At 47.0% G+C, this 24,951-nt stretch overlaps 1 protein-coding gene across 1 annotated transcript in view; it reads right to left on the reverse strand.

The window, feature by feature from the left end:
* The window catches only part of LOC141058324 (phospholipase A and acyltransferase 2-like), a 38,673-nt gene extending 37,089 nt beyond the window's left edge, over positions 1-1,584 (reverse strand). Inside the window, exon 1 of the mRNA XM_073554534.1 lies at positions 1,453-1,584. The gene's annotated coding sequence lies outside the window, so the exon portion shown is untranslated. The remainder of the gene's footprint in view (positions 1-1,452) is intronic.
* Positions 1,585-24,951: the final 23,367 nt, after the last annotated feature.

A 24,951-nucleotide genomic window follows, 5' to 3' on the forward strand; every position in this document is an offset into this window, starting at 1 on the left:
TTAATAGCTGTCTACAAATATCTCAAGGGCTGTCACATTGTAGAAGGATCAACTTTATTCTCATTTGCACAAGGAAAGACTAGAAGCAATGGGATGAAACTGAATGGGAGGAGACACAGATTAGATATTAGAAAAAACTTTTTGACATAGTGATCAATGAGTGGAACAGGCTGCCACGAGAGGTGGTGAGTTCTCCTTCAATAGAAGTCTTCAAACAGAGGCTGGACAGACATCTGACTGGGATGATTTAGCAAATCCTGCTTTGAGCAGGGGGTTGGACCAGATGGCCCAGGAGGTCCCTTCCAACTCTACCATTCTATGATTCTATGATTAGTTGATTAGAATAGGTGGCGGATGTGTAGTACTCTGCAGTGGCCACTACAAGTTCACGGAGCTGCTCGGCAAGTGAGTACTTCTGTCACCTATAAAAGCTGGTTGGCATGGGCTCTGGACCCCGGCCAATCAGACATTAATTACCTATTGTAAGGATAAATCATAAATGTAAAAGTAGTGGACAACCTCTACTGCAGCTCAGATTCCATTCACTTCAATCAGAGCAGAGTTGCAGTTACCAAGAACGGCCATTACAGAGCGCTACACATTACGTATGTCTGGCCACCGCACGGCCTGTAAACAGCTGTTGGCTGGCGTGCTGTTGTGTCGAATCCCCACTGAAATGATACTATCCTATGACAGGTCATCAATATCTAAGTCCTGGACTTCCCCTTTAAGGGGCTAAACAGTGTGCAAATTATAAGTCAGAAGCGAGTTGATTCAAATAAATCTGCTGTAAAGGTATGTGCACACGTTGTGGATTGCTGTGCGGAATTTTCTGCGCAGAATCTGCATCTCTTGGCAGAATCCACAGGTCAAAATCCGCTCGTCTTTTATGTGGATTTCTTGCGGATTTCCTGCACATTTATTGCGAATTTCCTGCAGATTTATTGTGGATTTTGTGCTGATTTTGCCTGCGTTTTTACACCTGCGGATTCCTATAATGGAATGGGTGTAAAAACGCTGCGGAATACGCACAAAGAATTGACATGCTGTGGGTAAAAAAACGCTGAGTTTCCACGCGGATTTTTCCGCAGCATGTGCACAGCAAATTTTTTTCCCTATAGAATAACATTGTACTGTAAATCACTTGCGGATCTGCGGCGAATCCGCAGCAAATACGCAACATGTGCACATATCCTTATTCTATGTATCTGTCACCTGAGAGTTACATCCGAATGCAGAAGAATTAATATAAATCTTTTAAGTTTCTAATATTTTTATAAACAAAACATAAATATAATTGATAGAAATGTGTACATTGTATATTGGTCACTATTGCTCCATTTTGTTGCATTATTATTCCATCTGGAAAACACACATTCTGCTTTTTTAAACATTTTAAGCTTTCAAGAAATCTAAGTGTCAGCATGAAGCGGCAAACTTTACAAAACTTACCTGTGCACAGAGGAACCTGCTCTAAGGTGTCACCACCTGTAAGGCTTTTATACTGTAGCTGATCTTATCTTTAGCCATATTTCACTTTCCTTTTCTCAGGGTTTGTTCAGAATACACAATATTAGATAATGAGACTTCCCTGTTATGGGGAAGTCCTGGTTTCGATTCCTCACTTCCAACTTTCCAGCTAGGGCTCAGTGCCAAATTCCACTGCTTTTATTTATATTTGATCCTTACAATTGTTTTTTTCTAGAAGTGTTAATGCTGTGAATTATAGGGTTCTAACATGTGACTTCTTTAATATGAATTGTTAAATTACACATTCTACTTTAGCCTAGATTCCCAAATGCAGTTCTTGGTAAAGCCAGAATTATTGGGTGAAAAAAGTTTAAAAAACACTATCAAGTGCACCTGGCTAGTAAATGGCAGCCTCATGCACATAACCAAATACGCTCGTACAGTACAAAGAGTGACGTGTTGGCCCTATATAAACCAAATAAGGAATGACATTACCTTTACTTATAATTTAATATTTCCCTAATAAACTAAACAGAAGAAACTTGGTTCCAAATACATCACTTACATGTGGATCGCCCGCCAGGGCCGTGGGGTACTCGGTACCGGACGGGTATCTCAGAGGGAAGTGTCACAGTAGCGGTGACCCGGTCCGTGGCCCTGGTCGTCCATGTAAAAGGGGTAGAGTGATGGGGATAAAGTCATTGAGATGATTTGTGATGCCACCTGTGGTTTCTGATCAGTTTGACCAGGGCTGCAGGGCTGCTTCTCTGGGACGGATGGTGTGGTGCAGCAATGATGTTGTAGCCCTCCACAGGTAGGGCTGTAGTCCCAGGGCAGACTAGATGAGGTTGGCAAATGAGGAGATAGTGAGGAAAAGTAGATGGTGTAGTGTTAGGCACAGAGATGTAGCAGTGCTGAGTGGGTTGGCGCAGGAAAAAGGCAATGAGACAGCTGAGTGCAGTTCCAGTTCTTTTACTCACGTTCTTGGCACAGACAAGTGCCCGCCTCAATGCTGCGGTCTCCAGATTAGGGGCTCAGCCAACTCCCAGGCAGATGGAATTAAGCTTTCCAGCTCTCCCTTTCGTGTGCCTGTTCTGAACGTCTCCTTTCTAGCGCTTGCACTGAAGTACTTGTGGTTGTGTGTTAAACCCAAGTTCCTCCTTCTTGATGTTATTTAGAACTCTACTTGTACGGCAGACAGCTGTAGCCTGCTTCTGGGACTCCTTGCTGTCAAGTCCCGGCTCACTCACGTTGCTATTGTGCCCCCAAGTCTTAGGTGGGAATAAAGTGGTGACAACTTCTATTCCTCCGGTGTCTGCTGCAGGACCATCAGTATCCATACAACCTTGGGGACCGGACCCCGGCCATGCGCTTAGAACTTGAGGAAGGGCTCCGCTCCGACCCTAATCCTTAGTTCTCTTCTTCTCCTTACGTTCCGTACTAGTCTCTCTTCCTTCTGGAGAATCAGGCTTTCTAGTTCTCTTTCCCGTGCCAGCAGCTCCAGGTCACAGGAGTCAGCTGCAGCACCTCCTTCACTCCATCCCTCTCAGGGGATCTCCTCTCACAGACTGACCTAGTTCTAATATTCTCTCTCTTGTGCAGTCTAAGCTCCACCCACCTCCCAGCACTCTTCGTGTTCCAAGCAGGGAGCCACCAAAGGTGCTTTGCTACACTACTATGTTGTGTGGGATGCAGATGTTGGAGGCTGGTCAGGTGTTACCATCTTACCTGGGGAGTGGGATACTACATCTCAGGAGGAGGTGCAGCACCTCTGTGGCGACTGAACCCTCAGGGGTGCCACACATGTGTGAATCGCTGTCTGTTGTAGTGTCTCTGCTGCCCCAAGGTGCGTTTCGTTACAACTTCATCAGGAGTCTTCTCCTGAAGAAGTTCTAGTGAAACGTGTATTGGAGCAGCGGGGACACTAAAACAGACAGCGATTCACACATGTAAGTGATGTATTTGTAACCAAGTGTTTTCTGTTTGGTTTACTAGGAAAATGTAAACCCTCTTAATACTGCAGTACTCTAGGACTTGTGTTTGATTCATTTGTTTGATATATATGGAGCGCCCGACCAGGGCTAGCGGGGTACTCGGTACCGGGCCCGTTGAGCTCAATGGGAGTTGTCACGGAAGCTGTGACCCAGTCCGTGGCCCTGGGGCTCCATGGCAAAAGGGGATGAATGAACAATGAAATAGAATTGATGAAAAGTTTGTGACGCCACCTGTGGTGTTCGGCAAGGGAGATGTTAAGCCGACGCTGCATGCAGATCCTCTGGGACTGGTGGTGTGTTGCAGCCAAGATGGTGAAGCTCCCCACAGGTGGAGCTGTAGTCCCAGGGCAGTGTAGAAGTAGGGGTAGCTGAGAGGCGCAGGCAGTGTAGAAGCTGGTACGCAGATGTAGCGGTACCCGGTGTGTTGGCGCAGAAATGAATGGAGGACACCAGGGCTTGTAATTCCAAAGCTTTACTCACAGTCTGTAGTACGCACAGGTGCCTGCCTCCGTGCTGTGTCCTCCGGGTCAGGGACTCAGTAGACCTCCAGGCAAGATAGGACGCTCCCTTCCAACACTCCGCCACCTTTCTGAACGTCTCCTCTATAGCGCCTTTAAGTGTGAAGCTCTCCTAGTACTGAGTTACACTGGAGTTCCTCCTGACAGATGTTCCCAAGAACTCTACTTCTACGGCAGACAGCTGTAGCCTGCTTCGGGGACTCCTTACTCCTGAGTCCCGGCTCACTATCAATGTTGCTGTTGTGCCCCAAGTCTTAGATGGGAGTAGTGCATTTACAGCCCACTACTCCACCGGTGTCTGCTGTAGAACCATTAGTGTCTATACAACCTCGGGGACCGGGCCCCGGCCTTGGGCTTAGTACTTCTAGGCAGGGTTCTTCCTCTAACCCACGTCCTCTGTTCCCTTTTACTCCTACGTTACATACTATTCTTTCCTTCTTATGGAAGATCAGGTTTCTGTTCAATGTCCTTCTCTTTCTTTCCTTTCCCGTGCCAGCAGACCCAGGTCACTGAGATCTGCTGCAGCACCTCCTTCCCCCATCCCTCTCCCAGGGATCTTCTCTCCTCACTCTCTCCTCTGAAGTGAACTTCTAACCCTTCCCACTCTTTTATGTATTCTAAACTCCACCCGCCTCCCAGCACGTTTTGTGTTCCAAGCAGGGAGCCACCAAAGGTGCTCTGCTACACTCCAAGCAGGGTGCTGCAATGTGGCTTTGCTGAACTACCATGTTGTGTGGGATGCAAGTGCTGGAGCGTGGTTAGGAGCCTCCAACCTACTTGGATGTAGGGGCACCACACCTCAGGAGGAGGTGCAGTACCTCTGTGGCAACTGAACCCTCAGGGGTGCCACACTCCCCCCCCCGTTAAACACAGCACATCCGCAGGCTGCAAGTTAAACAGAGTTAACAATACAGGAACATACAAAATTTTGTAATGCTGAATAAACATGTCTTATACTAAACTTCCTAATATAGGAGGCACGGTTTCTTGAACATTACAAACAAATTAACTGTCTAAATTTTAAACTATGCTACCTAATTTAAAGTGCTATATAAGCAAACTCAATATCAATTCACATTTGCTAGCAACACATCTCCTTTTTGCTATCTTTCACATTTTCCTCTTCCTACTGTCTCTTCTAGACGTAGGATGACAACCGTGGATACCTGGTTCGTCACCTGTACTTTCGATTCTATATTCACATCCTCAACATCTTTATTCAAAAATCTGTAAAACATTCACTATGTCTTTTTCTCAAGATACTTCCATAAAATCTGACATTAATACTTTTCATCATACACTATTACTTTTTAACTTCTGTGCAAGGAATAACATTAAGCATTATCAATAAGTGCAAAAGTAGACAATGGTCCAGCCATCGTGTCTGGAAATGTCCCTATAATGAGGTAGGTCTTCTTTTACGAAGAGAGTCCTATGTAAAACCAAGAGAGAGCACCTAAAGAGGTGCAAACTATGTACAATAACAGTTCTGGACCATTCAGCGTTCATGATCTCCACAGTTCAAGTGTGAAGGCAGCCAATACAACTGGGCAACACTGGAAAACAAAACTAAAGCATGATAGCCAAAAAATAGAAAACTGGTACAAAAATTAGGAAACAAAGCACAACTGTGCAAATACCCTCCTGGGTAACGAGAGTTAAAGTGAAGAGCATTTTAACTAGTGATTGTCCCCTCCTGGGGTTTCTGAACTGGAACTGCTTCCAGGGGTGAAGCTTTGGGTGTCTTCATCTTGTTGCTGGTTGCTTGCCAGATGCATGTATTCTGCCTTCCAAAGGGTGAGATAGGGACTGGTCGGGGTAATGGAAAGGGCCATGGAAACGTCAACTGCCTGCGGGGACGGCGTATCCGCTACCACCGATGGCACTTCTGCTGCTGTTGGTGACTCAGCCGGCGCTGTCACTGGTTCCTCGGAATCCGATTCTTCAGTGTCCATCGGGACTTCGTCTGGCAGCACTGCAGCCTGGGGTTGCCGGCGGAGGTCAATTGGGCCATTTCTATTTGTGGGTTCCGCTCCCAAGACTAGGGTGAGGTCGGGGGGGTGGTCATACCTTGTCCTCCCAGGCGAGGTTCCAGTCCCGGTACCTGGTAGTGGACGGCGGCAGCCGCAACTCCCGGGGTTGCCGATGGGGTCAATCGTAGCTGAATTCGGGCGGGGGCAAGGCCGGTTTCTGCCGGGGCCGTCGGTGGAGGCCTGTGCAACCGCGCCCGGTCCAGACGGGGACGGGTCCCGGCCCTCCATTCTGCTCCGGAACCATCATATACCTCCTCCGGACGGGGCTCATCCAATGGCAATATCTGCTGTGAGGTGGTGGCGGGCGCTGCAGAGGGTGTATCAGCGGTCGAAGCTTCCACAGGGGCGGCCTGGGGCGAGTGGCTTCCCCTCCCCCTGTTCTGACTTTTTTTCTCTTTCCATCATGGCGTTCTGGCATTCTTCTCCTTCCTGTCTCGGCTTCTTTCCCGCCACTGGCTTCCGCTCCTCCTTCTGGGGGAGGTGTCTTCTTCCAACTCCTCCATACCAAGCCAGTATACGAACCCCTCGGGGGGTGGGCCAAGTTGCTGTCACATAGAAGTTTAGACAGGGGAGGCCCAAGACAGTCCGCGCTCTTTTCTTAGGACCACCCATATGATCACGCCCTTCTTCTCCAGGCAGTCGGCCATTTTTAGTATTCATTTCACAGTCTATCAAATTGGGTCTTCTGCACATTCTCAAAAGTTTTAAGTCCAACAAATCTTAGGCACACAGAACCCGATGGCATTGGGTCTCGTCATCCTGTTCGTGATGCCAAAAATGGAGCGCCCGACCAGGGCTAGCGGGGTACTCTGTACCGGGCCCGTTGAGCTCAATGGGAGTTGTCACGGAATCTGTGACCCAGTCCGTGGCCCTGGGGCTCCATGGCAAAAGGGGATGAATGAACAATGAAATAGAATTGATGATTAGTTCGTGACGCCACCTGTGGTGTTCGGCAAGGGAGATGTTAAGCTGACGCTGCATGCAGATCCTCTGGGACTGGTGGTATGTTGCAGCCAAGATGGTGAAGCTCCCCACAGGTGGAGCTGTAGTCCCAGGGCATTGTAGATGTAGGGGTAGCTGAGAGGCGCAGGCAGTGTAGAAGCTGGTACCCAGATGTAGCGGTACCCGGTGTGTTGGCGCAGAAATGAATGGAGGTCACCAGGGCTTGTAGTTCCAAAGCTTTACTCACAGTCGGTAGTACACACAGGTGCCTGTCTCCGTGCTGTGTCCTCCGGGTCAGGGACTCAGTAGAGCTCCAGGCAAGATAGGACGCTCCCTTCCAACACTCCGCAAACATGTACCTTTCTGAACGTCTCCTCTATAGCACCTTTAAGTGTGAAGCTCTCCTAGTACTGAGTTACACTGGAGTTCCTCCTGACAGATGTTCCCAAGAACTCTACTTCTACGGCAGACAGCTGTAGCCTGCTTCGGGGACTCCTTACTCCTGAGTCCTGGCTCACTATCAATGTTGCTGTTGTGCCCCAAGTCTTAGATGGGAGTAGTGCATTTACACCCACTACTCCACCGGTATCTGCTGCAGAACCATTAGTGTCCAGACAACCTCGGGGACCGGGCCCCGGCCTTGGGCTTAGTACTTCTAGGCAGGGTTCTTCCTCTAACCCACGTCCTCTGTTCCCTTTTACTCCTACGTTACATACTATTCTTTCCTTCTTATGGAAGATCAGGTTTCTGTTCAATGTCCTTCTCTTTCTTTCCTTTCCCATGCCAGCAGACCCAGGTCACTGAGATCTGCTGCAACACCTCCTTCCTCCATCCCTCTCCCTGGGATCTTCTCTCCTCACTCACTCCTCTGAAGTGAACTTCTAACCCTTCCCACTCTTTTATGTATTCTAAACTCCACCCGCCTCCCAGCATGTTTCGTGTTCCAAGCAGGGAGCCACCAAAGGTGCTCTGCTACTCTTCAAGCAGGGAGCCGTAATGTGGCTTTGCTGAACTACCATGTTGTGTGTGATGCAAGTGCTGGAGCGTGGTTAGGAGCCTCCAACCTACCTGGATGGTGGGGCACCACACCTCAGGAGGAGGTGCAGTACCTCTGTGGCAACTGAACCCTCAGGGGTGCCACATATACTCATCCTTGCAGCTTGTATTTACTAGTGTTTTCCCTGTATCAATGCTCAGCAACCTCTATGCTATTACCTAATCTACATATCCATTTTTCTTTTTAATTTTCAAATAAAAATCTATTTTAAAGGGTATATAGTCTGTGGGTTAGTTATTACCCTATCCTTGTTGCTGTACATATTATGTGAGTTTTTTTGCCCCTAATCTGTTTCTTTAATATGGGTACTTGTTGACATTGTAGTTTACATTTGTGTTTTGGATTATCGTTTGCTTATAAAGTGTCATCATATTCCACAGCACTTTACAGACATCACAATCTTAATTCCATATCTGTATGTCTTTGCAGAGTGGGAGGAAACCGGAGTACTATTGTCAAGGGGGCGTGACTGTCGACGTCATGCTGATTTACAGCCAGTTCCCCCAGTTAGGCAGCAGGGATCCGGCTGTAAATCAGCATGACGTCGGTAGTCCTCCCCTGTCAACAGATCAGAGCAGAAAAGAAGCTAATGCTTTGTCGATGTGATAGCAGCTGTCATGATCCAGGTTGGATATGACAGGTTTTGAATAAGTAACCTTTTTTTTTCCTTTGAGCTGTTTGCTCAGGTTTGGTTTTGTCCCCGGTGGCCATTAGGGTCATTGCACAGTGGTGTCTTTTGTTCTAGTTTGCCCCGGTGGTGGTTATTGTTATTGCACATGATAATGAAGCAGGTGTGATTCCTTGGGCCCTGCCTATAAAGGTGTACTAGGTGGTTTCACTCACGGTTGGTGATATTGGTCTTTTCCAACCATTCTTGGTGAAGGAAGGAACTTGAGAAGAGTCCCGGGCAGCTCGGTCAGAATCCTAGAGTGGCAGCTATGGTGTCGGCGAGGAGTTCTTGCAAAGCTTGGTGGAGTGGCAGCTATGGTGTCAGCGAGGAGTTCTTGCAAAGCTTGGTGGAGTGGCAGCTATGGTGAAAGCTGCACTCAGATGCTGGACTCTGTTGCTGGAAGAGAGCTGCACTCAGATGCTGGACTCTGTTGCTGGAAAGCTGCACTCGGATGCTGGACTCTGTTGCTGGAAAGCTGCACTCGGATGCTGGACTCTATTGCTGTAAAGCTGCACTCAGATGCGGGACTCTGTTGCTGGAAAGCTGCACTCAGGTGTTGGATCCGGTTGGAGGAAAAAATGCACTCAGGTGTCGGACTCTGTTGCTGGGAGCATTAGCAACAGAGCAAAGCTAAGTGGTGTTTCCCTGTATGTCACTTTCCTCAATGTGTGTCTTAGTGCAGTGGTGGGATTAGTTTCTGCACTGTCCACTTCACTAGTAAGGGATTGGTTCAGGGCGAGCTAGGGATTTCAGGTATCCTGATCGGCGCCCGGTGCGGAACCGGCCTAGGGATCGTTAGGAGTGCAGAGACACTGACTCAGGGGAGTGCAGGAGGTCTCCACGTCCCCGTTCCCTATCGCAGGGCCACCATTGTAATTGTTTCCCCTTCTCCCGTGTCTTGTTTTAGTTTCCGGCCTGCGGGTCGTGTCACACAGGACGGGTTCACGTGACATTATCACCAACCTTACATTTTTTTTTCTGGTAGGCCTTTGGCCAGGTTCAGGCTGGTGAGAAATTGCTGCTGGGCCTCACTGAGGTGAGTGAGGAGCTGCATGGTGTGTTGAAGCAGTTCCAGCGGCAGTTATCAGGGTCTGGGGCCTTCCCTCTGGCTCAACCAGAAAATCAAATTGCGGCTCTGGCAAAGTAGCCCCCAGAGTCCCTGCTGGTGAGCGGGACTTGCTCATGCACGCGGACGCACCCAGGCAGGTGGGAGGAGTGGGTGTCCCAATGGTGCTGCCTGGTATTCCCCGAGGTGAAGAGGTACTTCCCTGTGGTGGGCGGATTTGTGTTATAGTCCTTGGAGCTTACACCAAACCTTCCATACCACCGAAGAATCCGCCTCCTCCTGGTCGTGTGTAGAATGGCGACCAGGGAGTGTATATTTCCTCCATACCCCCGTCCCCTTCTCCTCCAGTTGTGGCTGCAGGGGTGCTGCCAGGGAGTAGGGGCAAGACTCAATCCTCACCATTAGCCAACCCAGAGAGGCGCAGGCCTCGTAGTAGGAGGGGTTGGAGGGTGGTGTTTCCATTGGTGAATAGCGGGGGTGTGAGTGTGGTGACACAGGGGGACGCCTCTGTTGTCAGTTCCAGTAAAAGTTCACAGTATTTGACAAAGTAATGAGTGGGAATAAACGTTTTGGTCCGGACCAGTGTGTGAACGAGCGTGTATGGGTGTCCACCAAATAACTTCCAGTGGAAGTGTGTGCGGAGTCTTGTCAGCTTGTTTTACCTCCAAACATGCTCATACACAACTCGCTCCCCAGGACGGTGCTCTGGGGATGTGCAACGCCGCCAGAACATACATTGCCAATATCAGCGGTGCCCATTTGTTATTAACCTGAGGTACAGGTAGTTGCAGAGGTGAACTCTGGATCTGGGTGGGTGTCCCCTCTGTAGGTGGTTCCTTGATGAGGAGCGGTCTTGAGGGTCCAGAGGCCCCTCATTGAGGAAGAGTACTGTCATGATCCAGGTTGGATATGACAGGTTTTGAATAAGTAACCTTTTTTTTCCTTTGAGCTGTTTGCTCAGGGTTGGTTTTGCCCCCGGTGGCCATTAGGGTCATTGCACAGCGGTGACTTTTGTTCTAGTTTGCCCCGGTGGTGGTTAGTGTTATTGCACATGATAATGAAGCAGGTGTGATTCCTTAGGCCCTGCCTATAAACGTGTAGCAGGTGGTTTCACTCACGGTTGGTGATATTGGTCTTTTCCAACCATCCTTGGTGAAGGAAGGAACTTCAGAAGAGTCCCGGGCAGCTCAGTCAGAATCCTGGAGTGGCAGCTATGGTGTCAGCGAGGAGTTCTTGCAAAGCTTGGTGGAGTGGCAGCTATGGTGTCAGCGAGTTCTTGCAAAGCTTGGTGGAGTGGCAGCTACGGTGTCAGCGAGGAATTCTTGCAAAGCTTGAAGTGGCAGCTATGGTGAAAGCTGCACTCAGATGCTGGACTCTGTTGCTGGAAGAGAGCTGCACTCAGATGCTGGACTCTGTTGCTGCAAAGCTGCACTCGGATGCTGGACTCTGTTGCTGTAAAGCTGCACTCAGATGCGGGACTCTGTTGCTGGAAAGCTGCACTCAGGTGTTGGATCCGGTTGAAGGAAAAGATGCACTCAGGTGTCGGACTCTGTTGCTGGGAGCATTAGCAACAGAGCAAAGCTAAGTGGTGTTTCACTGTTTGTCACTTTCCTCAATGTGTGTTTTAGTGCAGTGGTGGGATTAGTTTCTGCACCATCCACTTCACTAGTAAGGGATTGGTTCAGGGTGAGCTAGGGATTTCAGGTATCCTGATTGGCGCCCGGTGTGGAACCGGCCTAGGGATCATTAGGAGTATAGAGACACTGACTCAGGGGAGTGCAGGAGGTCTCCACATCCCCATTCCCTATCGCAGGGCCACCATTGTAATTGTTTCCCCTTCCCCCGTGTCTTGTTGTTTTAGTTACCAGCCTGCGGGTCGTGTCACACAGGACAGGTTCACGTGACAGCAGCATAGGCAGCTAAATTTCCAACAGGAGCAGTCTGTGACGACTCTGTACCAGCGGAGAACAGCACTGGACACAACAGGCAGGTACATAGAAACTACCTGCCTGTTAGTGTTTATGAACATTTTTGTTTACAAGTTCACTGATATCCCCTGCCAGTTATAGTGCGTCTTAGCACCTGTACAGTTTTTCCAGTGGATATTCCTGATTTTAACTTCGACTGACCATTCTCCTTCCTGGCAATTTTGCCCTTAATTGAACCTCCTGGTTCTGACCATTCTTCCTGTCAGCCAGCAGCTACTCCAAGGACTAACCTAGGGTCCGTTTATAAGTGCACATCATGCACAGACGTTAAAGGGTGAAAGCTGAGGCTCCACTATAACGTGATTGTTGAGTGTCCAGTGCAATCTTAGTCCTTTTTAGATCTGACACTCAACCACTAACAGTGCCTCCGTAATATTCCCAGCTTCTCTTTTGATTAGCCGGCCGGGCGCAAAGTCACTGTTGTAGCATGAAGTACATATAATGTCACACTAGGCTGATTAGGCAAAAGAGAAGCCGTGGATTTATGGAAGGTAAAGGCAGTTTGCAGGACTCCCATTAATCAGCAAAGCAACACTGGCCTCGCAGCTGCACAAAGGTCCCCCGATCTTATTAGCTCATTTCTATTTCCAGTATTTTACCAATTAATATAATCTAATTAAGGCCAAGTCTGTTTAGTAATGTGCTGATAAAAAAAAGTTCTAGCAATTTTTACAGCTAGTAAAAAGAAAATTACATTTATGTTAATCATCCTAGTCAGGGTCCCCTGTTATGAATGGGTCACCGAGGAGAAAAAAAGCAACACACGCTAAGTCTCAGAAAACCAGAGAGGTTGGTAACTATGCAGATTGCAGATCCCTGATCTTAACACACAACTAGCAGCAGTCGTGGAGCGTGCCTACGATGGTCCTGGACGCCTCGTCACAACCAGAGAGCTAAATAAGCCTAAAGTAAGAAAAGAGGAAAACTAACTCCCCCAGAGCAGACCCCAAAGGAAAGACAGCCCCCCACATGTATTGACGGTGAAGCAAGATGAAAACACAAACAAAGGCAAAAAATAGGCTGAGCAAACGATGGGGCCAAACTAACTTGAAAGGACAGGAAAGGAAAGATACTGTCTGCAATCTGCCAAAAAACCTACCCAAAATAATGTCCAACACTTCTGATAACAAAATTAACCCTGAAGTCACTAGACTTCTCCCACTATATCAGCACTCTGAAATATTCTGAGAAAGAGCAAAAAAGAGGTCAATCTAATAAAGGACAAAAAGGCAAATTGGCAAATACAGATAAATAAGAGTGGAAGTTCAGCACAGCCCAGCCGGGCTGGCTGACCACAAAAAACTGAGTTGACCAACAAGAGCAAGTGTGAACATTAGCAAAAACAAACTTAACTTGAGAAGACTGGAGCAGAGCTGAAGTCCAAGACCTGAGAAGCAGACTGAATCACCAGCAACTGGATAGGGCGTCGGCTGTCTTATATCCAGTCTGATACTCCAGAGATCCAATCATTATCCTCCTCGTCAGGTGGCAGACCATTACCAATTAAACCAACCTCACTACCTCCTGTCACCACCAGAGGGAGAACGGAAGGAGAACTCCCAGCTGGTGGAGCAGAAAATGAGCTCATAACAGTAACCCCCCCTTGAGGAGGGGTCACCGAACCCTCATCCACGCCACCAGGCCAATCAGGATGGGCCCGGTGAAAAGCACTAACCAATTTATTGGCATGAATATCCAAGGCAGAGACCCAAGAATTCTCCTCCTGGCCATAACCCTTCCATTTGACCAAATACTGGAGTCTCCGTCTGACCAAACGAGAATCCAATATTTTCTCTACCTCATATTCCACATTGCCTTTAACCAAAACAGGGTCAGGAGGTGCCGCCACAGGAACTACTGGCTCAACAAACCTCTTCAACAGTGATTTGTGAAATACGTTATGGATTTTGAACGTAACTGGAAGAGCCAATCGAAAAGAAACAGGATTAAAAATCTCCAAAATCTTATAAGGTCCAATAAATCTTGGCTTAAATTTTGGAGATGCAATTTTCATAGTGATATTCTTAGACGACAACCAAACCATATCACCCACTTTAAACCGGGGACCAATGGTCCTATGCTGGTTGGAAAAACGCTGGGCCTTTTCCTGAGAGAGTGACAACTTATCCACCACTTGGTCCTATATCTGCTTCATTCTCGCAACCACAGTGTCCACACCTGGGCAGGACGAAGATTCCACTTGTCCTGAAGAGAATCGAGGATGAAACCCAAAATTACAGAAAAAGGGTGACATCAAAGTGGCAGAACTAGCTCTATTGTTCGGCGCAAATTCGGCCAAGGGCAAAAATGAGACCCAATCATCTTGATCAGCAGATATAAAACATCTTAAATAAGACTCCAGGGTCTGGTTTGTTTTCTCAGTCTGCCCATTGGTCTGGGGATGAAACGCGGAGGAGAAGGATAACTGAATTCCCAGATTGGAACAAAAGGCTTTCCAAAATCTGGAAACAAACTGGACCCCTCTATCGGACACAATGTTCTCAGGAATCCCGTGTAACCGAACCACCTGTTGTAAAAACAAGGGTACCAACTCAGCGGAAGATGGCAACTTTGGGAGTGGTACAAGATGGACCATCTTCGAAAATCTATTACAAATCACCCAGATAACAGTCATTCTCTGAGAGACAGGAAGATCAGAAATAAAATCCATTGAGTTATGGGTCCATGACCTCTTGGGCACCGGCAGGGGCATCAGCAACCCACTAGAACGAGAACAGGGTTTAGACCGAGAACAAGTCCCACAGGACTGTACAAAATTCCTGACATCACGAGATAAGGCAGGCCACCAAAACGACCGACTCACCAAATCTCTAGTACCAAAAATACCTGGATGACCAGCCAATGCGGAGCAATGGACTTCAGACATCACTCTCTTTCTCCACTGATCAGGAACGTACAATCTTCCCATAGGGCAACGCTCAGGTTTATCCTCCTGAAATTCCTCCAGGGCGTGTCTCAAATCGGGCGAAATGGCAGAAAGAACTACCCCCTCACCTAGGATAGTAGTAGGCTCAGTCACATTAAGAGAATCAGCAAAGAAACTCCTAGAAAGAGCATCTGCCTTAACATTCTTAGTGCCCGGAGGAAAAGAGACCACAAAATTAAAACGCATGAAAAACAAGGCCCATCTAGCCTGTCTAGGATTCAAGCGTTTAGCCGACTCCAGACAAATCAGATTCTTGTGATCAGTGAGGACCACAAATTGATGTCTAGCTCCCTCCAACCAATGTCTCCACTCCTCAAATGCCCATTTCATGGCCAACAATTCCCGATTCCCCACGTCATAGTTGCGTTCAGATGGGGAGAACTTTCGAGAAAAGAAGGCACAGGGACTCATCATAGAAGTCACAGGGTCTTTTTGGGACAAAACCGCTCCTGCACCAATCTCAGAAGCGTCTACCTCCACTTGAAATGGAAGTGAGACATCAGGTTGCCGTAGAACTGGAGCTGAAGTAAATCTCCGCTTAAGCTCCTGAAATGCTGAGACAGCCTCAGGAGACCAATTCAGCACATCTGCTCCCTTCTTGGTCAGATCAGTCAGTGGTTTGACAATACTAGAAAAATTACCTATAAATTTACGATAGAAATTAGCAAAACCCAAAAACTTCTGGAGAGCCTTCAAAGAAGTAGGCTGAACCCAATCATAAATGGCCGTACCTTGGCCGGGTCCATTTCAATAGTCAATGGAGACAAGATAAATCCCAAAAATGAAATCCTCTGTACACCAAAGAGGCATTTCGATCCCTTAACAAACAGGGAATTCTCCCTCAAAATCCGGAACACAGTCCGGACATGTTCCACATGGGAATCCCAATCACTAGAAAAGATCAAAATATCATCCAGATAGATGATCAAAAACTTATCTACAAAGTCTCGAAAAATATCATTCAAAAAGGACTGGAAGACAGAAGGGGCATTAGAGAGCCCAAAAGGCATTACCAGGTACTCAAAATGTCCCTCCGGAGTATTAAACGCCGTCTTCCGTTCATCCCCATGCTTGATGCAAATAAGATTATACGCCCCCCTGAGGTCAAGCTTAGTAAACCAGCAGGCACTCTTAACTCTGGAGAATAAATCAGACATCAGAGGTAACGGGTACTGATATTTAACCGTCACCTTGTTAAGGGAACGATAATCAATACACGGTCTTAATGAACCATCTTTCTTGGCCACAAAAAAAACCAGCGCCTAAAGGTGACGAGGATGGTCTAATATGACCTTTCTCCAACGACTCCTTAATATAGGATCGCATAGCATCATGTTCGGGTACAGATAAGTTGAAAAGCCGACCCTTGGGAAATTTGCACCAAGGCATCAATTGCACAGTCATAACTCCTATGAGGAGGCAAAGATGCAGACTTACTCTCACTAAATACATCAGAGAAATCAGCCAGATAATCATGAATATCATGAGACTGAGGACAGGTGGAGAAAACAGGAGCGTCCCTAAGAACACACAGACAACCCCAACTCACCACAGACACAGATTTCCAATCCAAAACTGGGATATGAGTTTGCAACCAGGGGAACCCCAGAACAATAGTATCATGCAAATTATGCAGCACCAAAAATTTACAATTTTCTTGGTGGTCTGGGGCAACTCGCATTATCACCTGGGTCCAAAACTGAGGTTTATTCTCTGCCAAAGGAGTGGCATCAATACCCCTCAAAGGAATAGGTGTCTGCAGAGGCGTCATGGACAAACCACAACGTTTGGCAAAGTCCAAATCCATCAGATTCAGAGCTGCTCCTGAATTCACAAAAGCCTTAGTGGAAAACGTTGACAAGGAGCAGATCAAAGTAATTGCCAAAAGGAACTTAGGTTGTACACTGCCCACAGCAAATGTGTGTGCAAAACATTTCTCTCATTTAGGGCAGACAGAAATAGTATGAGAGGCGTCTCCACAGAAAAAACACAGCTTATTACGCCTTCTAAACTCCTGACGTTGCGCCCTAGACAATACCCCATCACATTGCATAGGTTCAGACATTTGTTCAGAAGGTGGCAGCGCCTCCCGTGTAGTTTTACGTTCACGTAAACGCCGATCAACTTGAATGGCTAATGACATAGAGCCATCCAGACTAGAGGGAACAGGAAATTCCACCATAACATCTACATTCCATGTAGTAAGGACCGCCCACTTTCGGAATTTTTGACAGTATAACTCTGCAGGATCCTGACCCTGGTTTAATGCCAACAGGGTTCTCTCAGCTTAATCAACGGCATTAGTTTCATCATTCAACAACCCCAAGGCTTGAAAAATGCATCCACATTAGTCAGGATAGGATTTTCAGGTGTCAGAGAAAAAGCCCAATCCTGGGGATCGCCGCGCATCAAGGAGATGACAATTTTAACATGCTGCACAGAGCTCCCCGATGAGTTAGGCTTCAAGGCAAGAAATAATTTACAGTTATTCTTAAAATTCAGAAATTTAGACCGATCCCCAGAAAACACATCAGGAGTAGGGATCTTGGGCTCAGCAACATGTGACTGAATGAGGTAGGTAGAAATTCCCTGCACTACAGCAGCAAGTTGCTCCACATGATCAGACAGTTGCTTAATCTCCATTAGGAGAGAAAAAAAAATCCTCCTACGGCCCCAGAGAAAAAGAGGAAAAAATATTAAAAAAAAAATTCTGACACTTTTTTTTTATAAACAATTTTTTCCTGCTCTTGAGTACCCTAGAATCTGCAGTATGGCTGGTGACTCTGTTATGAATGGGTCGCTGAGGAGAAAAAAAGCAACACACGCTAAGTCTCAGAAAACCAGAGAGGTTGGTAACTATGCAGATTGCAGATCCCTGATCTTAACACACAACTAGCAGCAGTCGTGGAGCGTGCCTACGATGGTCCTGGACGCCTCGTCACAACCAGAGAGCTAAATAAGCCTAAAGTAAGAAAAGAGGAAAACTAACTCCCCCAGAGCAGACCCCAAAGGAAAGACAGCCCCCCACATGTATTGACGGTGAAGCAAGATGAAAACACAAACAAAAGCAAAAAATAGGCTGAGCAAACGATGGGGCCAAACTAACTTGAAAGGACAGGAAAGGAAAGATACTGTCTGCAATCTGCCAAAAAACCTACCCAAAATAATGTCCAACACTTCTGATAACAAAATTAACCCTGAAGTCACTAGACTTCTCCCACTATATCAGCACTCTGAAATATTCTGAGAAAGAGCAAAAAAGAGGTCAATCTAATAAAGGACAAAAAGGCAAATTGGCAAATACAGATAAATAAAAGTGGAAGTTCAGCACAGCCCAGCCGGGCTGGCTGACCACGAAAAAACTGAGTTGACCAACAAGAGCAAGTGTGAACATTAGCAAAAACAAACTTAACTTGAGAAGACTGGAGCAGAGCTGAAGTCCAAGACCTGAGAAGTAGGCTGAATCACCAGCAACTGGATAGGGCGTCGGCTGTCTTATATCCAGTCTGATACTCCAGAGATCCAATCATTATCCTCCTCGTCAGGTGGCAGACCATTACCAATTAAACCAACCTCACTACCTCCTGTCACCACCAGAGGGAGAACGGAAGGAGAACTCCCAGCTGGTGGAGCAGAAAATGAGCTCATAACAGTCTCCACTGTTAAAGGGGTTATCTCACTAATTTGTCTCATTTTTGCAGGTGTATGTCACGGGAAAATCTCCAACACTTAGGTAAGGTTACCACAATGAGCTTTTGTTGAGTTTTTGATGTTGCAGACTTTCTGCACCCACTAAGTAAAATAAGACACTTGCATTTTTTCAAAAAACATGAAGCATTAAAAACTCACCAAAAAGTTATCATGTGAACATAGCCTTTAGGGTATCTTAGAGATCTACCTGCATATCATTGTAATTGTGAGGGAGGGGTGCCAGGGCCGTAGTCGTGGCTGACATAGAGTGCTCAATCACGCCCTGGTCTCCCGCCACATGCATGCAATATCCCCTTTGCAGTGTACCTTCTTTAAAGCCAGGGATCCCTTGAGGAAGGAGTCCGAAACGTGCATCAGGGTGGACGCGCTGGCCCAGGAATCACACCACCCGGTACCACTGACGTCAATAGGTAATCACTATGGATTATATTATGAAATACTTTTTGGTCACTGGTATGAGGGATTTGTCTGGGTAATGTTGGGACTATGGATGTGTGCTAAGTAGTATGGGCAGTGTTAACAGACATTATTAGGTTATACTGCTGTGACACTAACCCCATTATAGGGGATTACTAGTAACCTATTTGGTGTTATTCTGCCATCTTAGAATGGTGACATATGTGGCACACTAGGTGGCGCCAGATAAACAATGCTTGTTGTATTGGTATATACAGTTGTGGCACTAACCCCAGTAAAGGGGATTGCTAGTAATTTACTTGATGTTATCTTGCCGCTCTAAAATAGAGACACATGCGGCACACTAGGTGGCGCTAGGTAAATAATGTTTTATAGGCCTATACATGTATGTCTACTATTTATATTCTTCTCTACTTACCATGGGGAAATATTTTGGGTATTAATATCTTCATGGTCTGAATAATCCATCTGTGATGTCCTTCCTGGACCTGTGCGTCCTTGAGAGTTATGAGTGGTAAACACCTTGCACTTTTCTGTTTCTCATTAGTATTATGTTGTGAGGTCAAGAAGCTTTTCAAAGTGCTTTATGATCCATGTAGTGCTGGACATGTGTTTATTTGACCACAACATTTTATTGGGTCCTGGTGTCTCAATTTAGTGTGATTAACGAGAAGAGAGAGAGCCAACAAAAAAAAAACAAAAAAAACTTAACCTTAACCTCCTATATATTCAGACCTAGCTAGGGGGAGCATTTATGCAGGGGTGGCATTAATGCACATGTAATCGAAGTACATGTATCAAAGTACTACTGGCAGTTATAACATGGCAGTTAGACAGGGCAGGAAACAGGTAAGACATTTATATACATCTACTCCCTGTACATTAGGAGTACAACAAATATATACCATATGCATTTGTGTAATTTTAATCCTGGCCGCTGCATTCACACACATCCACCGCCCTGGCATTAACTCTCTACACTCCATCCATATTGGCCCCTCGCTTCTTTCCTCTCCTATGTATAGCACTCACGCTCTTTTCACGTTGTTAAATTGCACAGAACCAGTCAGTCCCACCATTCAACATCAGAGACGCTCTCACAAATCACTTAACCATCTGCTCACTCTTTCTATCCTCCTTCTCCTAGTCGCAGGAGACATTGCTCCCAACCCTGGTCCCCCATGTTATAGAAAGTCAACCCCCCCTGACTGCTCAGGGGCGTATCCAGGGGGGCAGCCGGGGCATTTGCTCCGGGCGCAGCCCACAGAGGGGCGCCATCGGGCTGTCTGATGCGGCGGTCCAGAAGGAGGCTCCCCGTTGGTGGCATTCTGTCGCCCCCCCACACTTGGATTCTCCCGTTCTCTAAGCCGGCTGTCAAACTGACAGCCAGCTCAGAGAAAGTGCTGCTCATCGGTTCTCAAGGATTGTACTAGCGTCTTCAGACGCTAGTACACTCACTTGCTGATCCCTAAGCCCTGACGCCGCCGGCACTTCCGCATCAGTGAAGCGCCAGCAGCGTGATCAGGTCACATGATCACGCTGCTGACGTCACTCGCCGGCTCTTCAGAGGCGAAGACAACAGGGCAGGCAAGCAGTGAGGCAGCATTGTGGTTGGTGGTAAGTGCTCCAGCCCCATACAGGGCAATGGAGCTGAAGACACCAAAGATTTAAGAAATGTAAGGACATGGCCTAGGGGCTAGGAAGGGATGGTTGGGGTCAGGGATACTATATGGAGTCAGCGCAAGGGAATGTGTGAGATTGGGGGATGGGTGCAGTCTCATGGATAGGGAGGGAGCAGGGGAATTAAATTGAGGACAGTGTGAGGAGCAAGGTCAGAGTGCAGACAGATGTGTGTGGTGGAGAAATATGAGGATCATATGGGGGGTGAGGGGGGAGAAATATGAGGAACATATGGGGGCGAGGGGGGAGAAATATGAGGAATATATCGGGGGGCGAGGGGGGAGAAATATGAGGAATATATCGGGGGGCGAGGGGGGAGAAATATGAGGAACATATGGGAGTGAGGGGGAGAAATATGAGGAATATATCGGGGGGCGAGGGGGGAGAAATATGAGGAACATATGGGGGCAGAAATCTGAGGACATTATTGGGGCCAGAGGCATTTCTGGGGGGGGCAACAGGCAGAGAGGCACATTCGGGCCACCAGTGTCTCCCCTGGCGGCTGCATTCTGCAGCCCCGCAGCCTGGGAGTCGGCCGCTCTTTGTGTCGGTTGTCAAGCTGACAGCTGGCGCAGAGAAGCTACAGTGCGCCGGCTCCCAGGGATCAATTGTACTGGCGTCTGTACAGACGCCAGTACAATTGAAGCTCTGACAGCCAGGTCAGAGCGACGCCAGCAACGTGATCATGTCATTTGATCACGCTGCTGACGTCACTCGCTGGCACACAGAGCGAACACTGATGGTAAGGGCTCATACTCACTTGCGAGAGACTCGCACGATTCTTGTGCGAATCTCTCGCATGAAACCTGGGACTGCCGCCCGCACTCAGACCAGAGTGAGCGGCTACATGTATTTCTATGTAGTCGCACGCTCCGGTCCCAGTGGCAGTGCCGGGTTTTCGTGCGAGTCTCTCGCAAGTGAGAGTGAGCCCTAAGTGTGCTCCACTGAGGAGCTGAAGAAACCACTGAAGATGGGGGGTGGGATTTGGAGTGGGGGGGTACATAATGTGTGGGGAGATTTGGAGTGAGGGGATATATAATGTGTTTGAAGGATTTGGAGTGGGGATGGGAGGTTACTTAATGTGTGGGAAGAATTGGAGTGGGGATTGGGGGGATTTCATGTCTGGGGGGATTTGGAGTGGGGATGAGGGGTACTTAATGTGTGTGGGGGATTTGGCATGGGGATGGGAGGATTTAATGTGTGGTGGTATTTGGAGTGGGGATGAGGGGTACTTAATGTGTGTGGGGAGATTTGAGGACACAAAATGAAGAGTATGTATGAGGGGATGGGTGCAGACAGTATGGGGAGCAAACGGGTAAATGTTTGTGGACACAGTATGAGTAGCGATGGGAAAAATGTATGTGAACACAGTATGGGGAGTGAGGGTGATGGGATGTGTGCAGACACAGTATGGAGAGTCGGGGGTATGTGTGAGCAGACAGTATAGAGAGTGAGGGGGTAAATATATGAGGAGACAGTATGGTGAACAGGTGGATGTTAGAGGAGACAGTATGAGGAGGGAGGGGAATATTTTCAGGCGACATTATATTGCAGATATTTTTATTCAGGAGCATTATAATGACACTTCTATCTTTAAGGACGTCGTGTGGAGAGTTGGTGCAGAAGACCGGAGAAGATGGAAGTCTGCAGAGATGAGATGTGGATGAGAAAACTTATCATGGGTTCTGGACAAGAAGAAGAAAAGAAGAACGACTCCAGAGATGGCGTCATCTATAAGGTGCCTGGATGTAAATATTATTTGTGATACTGACTAATTCTCATGCTTTTATTCATGTTAGGAGCAATAAAGGGGTTGTCCAGGTTTGTGCTGAGTCTGCAGTAATTCTATGTGACTTCAGACTTCTGAATTCTCACAGTGCTCACTGAACGCTGTTAGGATTCTAGCATGCTGGTAATTTACATACATGCGATCACATGCTGACTAGACATGTGTGGCCTCACTCAATGAAAATGAACGGAGCGAGGCCGGGCACGTCTAGTCGGAATGTGGCTAGAAGTATATAAATCACATGCTTGTGCTGACATGACCGTGTACTCTTGCCACCAGTACGGGAGAATCCTAAATATGTGCAGTGCATTCATTGTGAGAGATCAGAAGCTGCAGTGTCAGGATTCAGCTCTGCAGGTTCCAGTAGTCATCACATGGACACTTCACTCATGTGCGATTTTAATACTTATAGTCCTGTGACAGCGAGCTTCTCATCCTGCTTTTTTCAGTTTTTCACTGAACATTGAGAGCATTAGGGAGAGTATGGCTAAGTGTGGAAATCGCTTGTGTGGGGGGGGAGCCGAACCAAATTCTTGCCCCGGGTGCCAGAAAGCCTAGATACACCTCTGCGACTGCTACACTTAGAAACCCCTCTAATCTGATTAATATTCCCTGCCTGCCATCTGTCTCTCTTAATTGTGCACTTTGGAATTCTCGCTCAGTGTGTAGCAAACTCTCCTTCATCCATGATTTCTTCCTCTCTAATTCTCTTAACCTCCTGGCTCTTACTGAAACCTGGATCCAGCAGTCAGACACTACCGCTGCTGCTGCTCTTTCATACGGGGGGCTACATTTCTCTCATACCCCAAGATCAGACAGTAGAGCAGGTGGAGGCGTTGGTCTGCTCCTATCACCCAAATGTACCTTTCAGGTTATCCCTCAAATACCCTCACTAGTCTTCCCTTCTTTTGTGGTCCATGCCGTCAGACTCTACACCCCCTTCTCCATGCGAGTGGCGGTGGTGTATCGTCCTCCCGGCCCCTCCCATCAGTTCCTGGATCATTTTGCCACTTGGCTTCCACATTTTCTCTCCTGTGACATCCCTACCCTCATCATGGGAGATTTCAACATCCCCATTGCTCTTCCCCTCTCACCATCTGCTACTCACCTTTTATCTCTAACCTCCTCATTTGGCCTTTCGCAGCTTACTAATTCGCCAACGCATGAAGACGGAAACTCCCTCAACTTGGTCTTCTCTCTGCTTTGTGCAGTGGATGATTTTGCAAACTCCCCTCTCCCGCTCTCTGACCACAATCTTCTTTCATTCTCTATAAAGAACTGCCAGGCTGCTCAGGTCACCCCCACTGTCCAGACTTATAGAAACATACAGGCCATTAACACCAGAAACTTATGAAGAACTTGCAGTCTTCATTGGCCCCTATCTCCTCCCTCTCATGTCCTGATTCTGCATTGAAGCATTACAATGAAACACTTCAAAGTGCCCTGGATGAATTTGCACCCCCTATAAATAGAACACCACAATGCAGACGGCGACAACCCTGGCACACCCTGCAAACACCTTTCCTGCAGCGGGGCTCAAGGTGCGCCAAACGTCTGTGGAGAAAATCCAATCTACACAAAGATTTCATCCATTTTAAGTTTATGCTTAGAACATACAACACTGCCCTTCACCTCTCCAAACAAACCTATTTCAACACCCTCATCACCTCACTGTCCAATAACCCGAAACGTCTCTTTGACACTTTTCATTCTCTACTCAATCCAAGAGTACAGGCCCCAACCATGGAGCTCCGAGCTGACGATCTGGCCAATTACTTCAAAGAAAAAATTGACCAGATTCGACAGGAAATTATCTCCCAATCACCTCATACCATGCACTGTCCTCCCTCCCCCACTGCACCACCCTACACCATGCATCCATTAGCCCTCTGTGTCTGTACTGTCACACACTTAACATTATGGCTGGTCCATACAATCAGGGCAACTGTTACCACCCACCTTTCGTGTCTACCTCTTTCCTCATAGACTGTAAGCTTGGGAGCAGGGCCCTCATTCCTCTTGGTATTAGTTATAATCTATGTGATTATTGTTATGCTGTAATGTCTATTGTCTGTACAAATCCCCTCTGCAGTGTAAAGTGCTGCGGAATATGTCAGCGCTATAAAAATAAAATGTATTATTATTATTATTATTTGGTTATGTGATTTTAATTTTGCATAATAACAATTGTATTTTTATATATATATATATATATATATATATATACAGTCATATGTAAAAGTTTGGGCACCCCTATTAATGTTAACCTTTTTTCTTTATAACAATTTTTGTTTTTGCAACAGGTATTTCAGTTTCATATATCTAATAACTGATGGACTCCGTTATATTTCTGGATTCAAATGAGGTTTATTGTACTAACAGAAAATGTGCAATCTGCATTTAAACAAAATTTGACCGGTGCAAAAGTATGGGCACCCTTATCATTTTCTTGATTTGAACACTCCTAACTACTTTTTACTGACTTCCTGAAGCACTAAATTGGTTTTGTAACCTCATTGAGCTTTGAACTTCATAGCCAGGTGTATCAAATCATGAGAAAAGGTATTTAAGGTGGCCACTTGCAAGTAGTTCTCCTATTTGATTCTCCTATGAAGAGTGGCATCATGGGCTCCTCAAAACAACTCTCAAATGATCTGAAAACAAAGATT

The sequence above is a fragment of the Dendrobates tinctorius genome, unplaced genomic scaffold (genome assembly GCF_039654945.1).
Source record: "Dendrobates tinctorius isolate UK_male_01 unplaced genomic scaffold, ASM3965494v1 ptg000211l, whole genome shotgun sequence".
In the NCBI taxonomy this organism is placed as follows: Eukaryota; Metazoa; Chordata; class Amphibia; order Anura; family Dendrobatidae; genus Dendrobates; species Dendrobates tinctorius.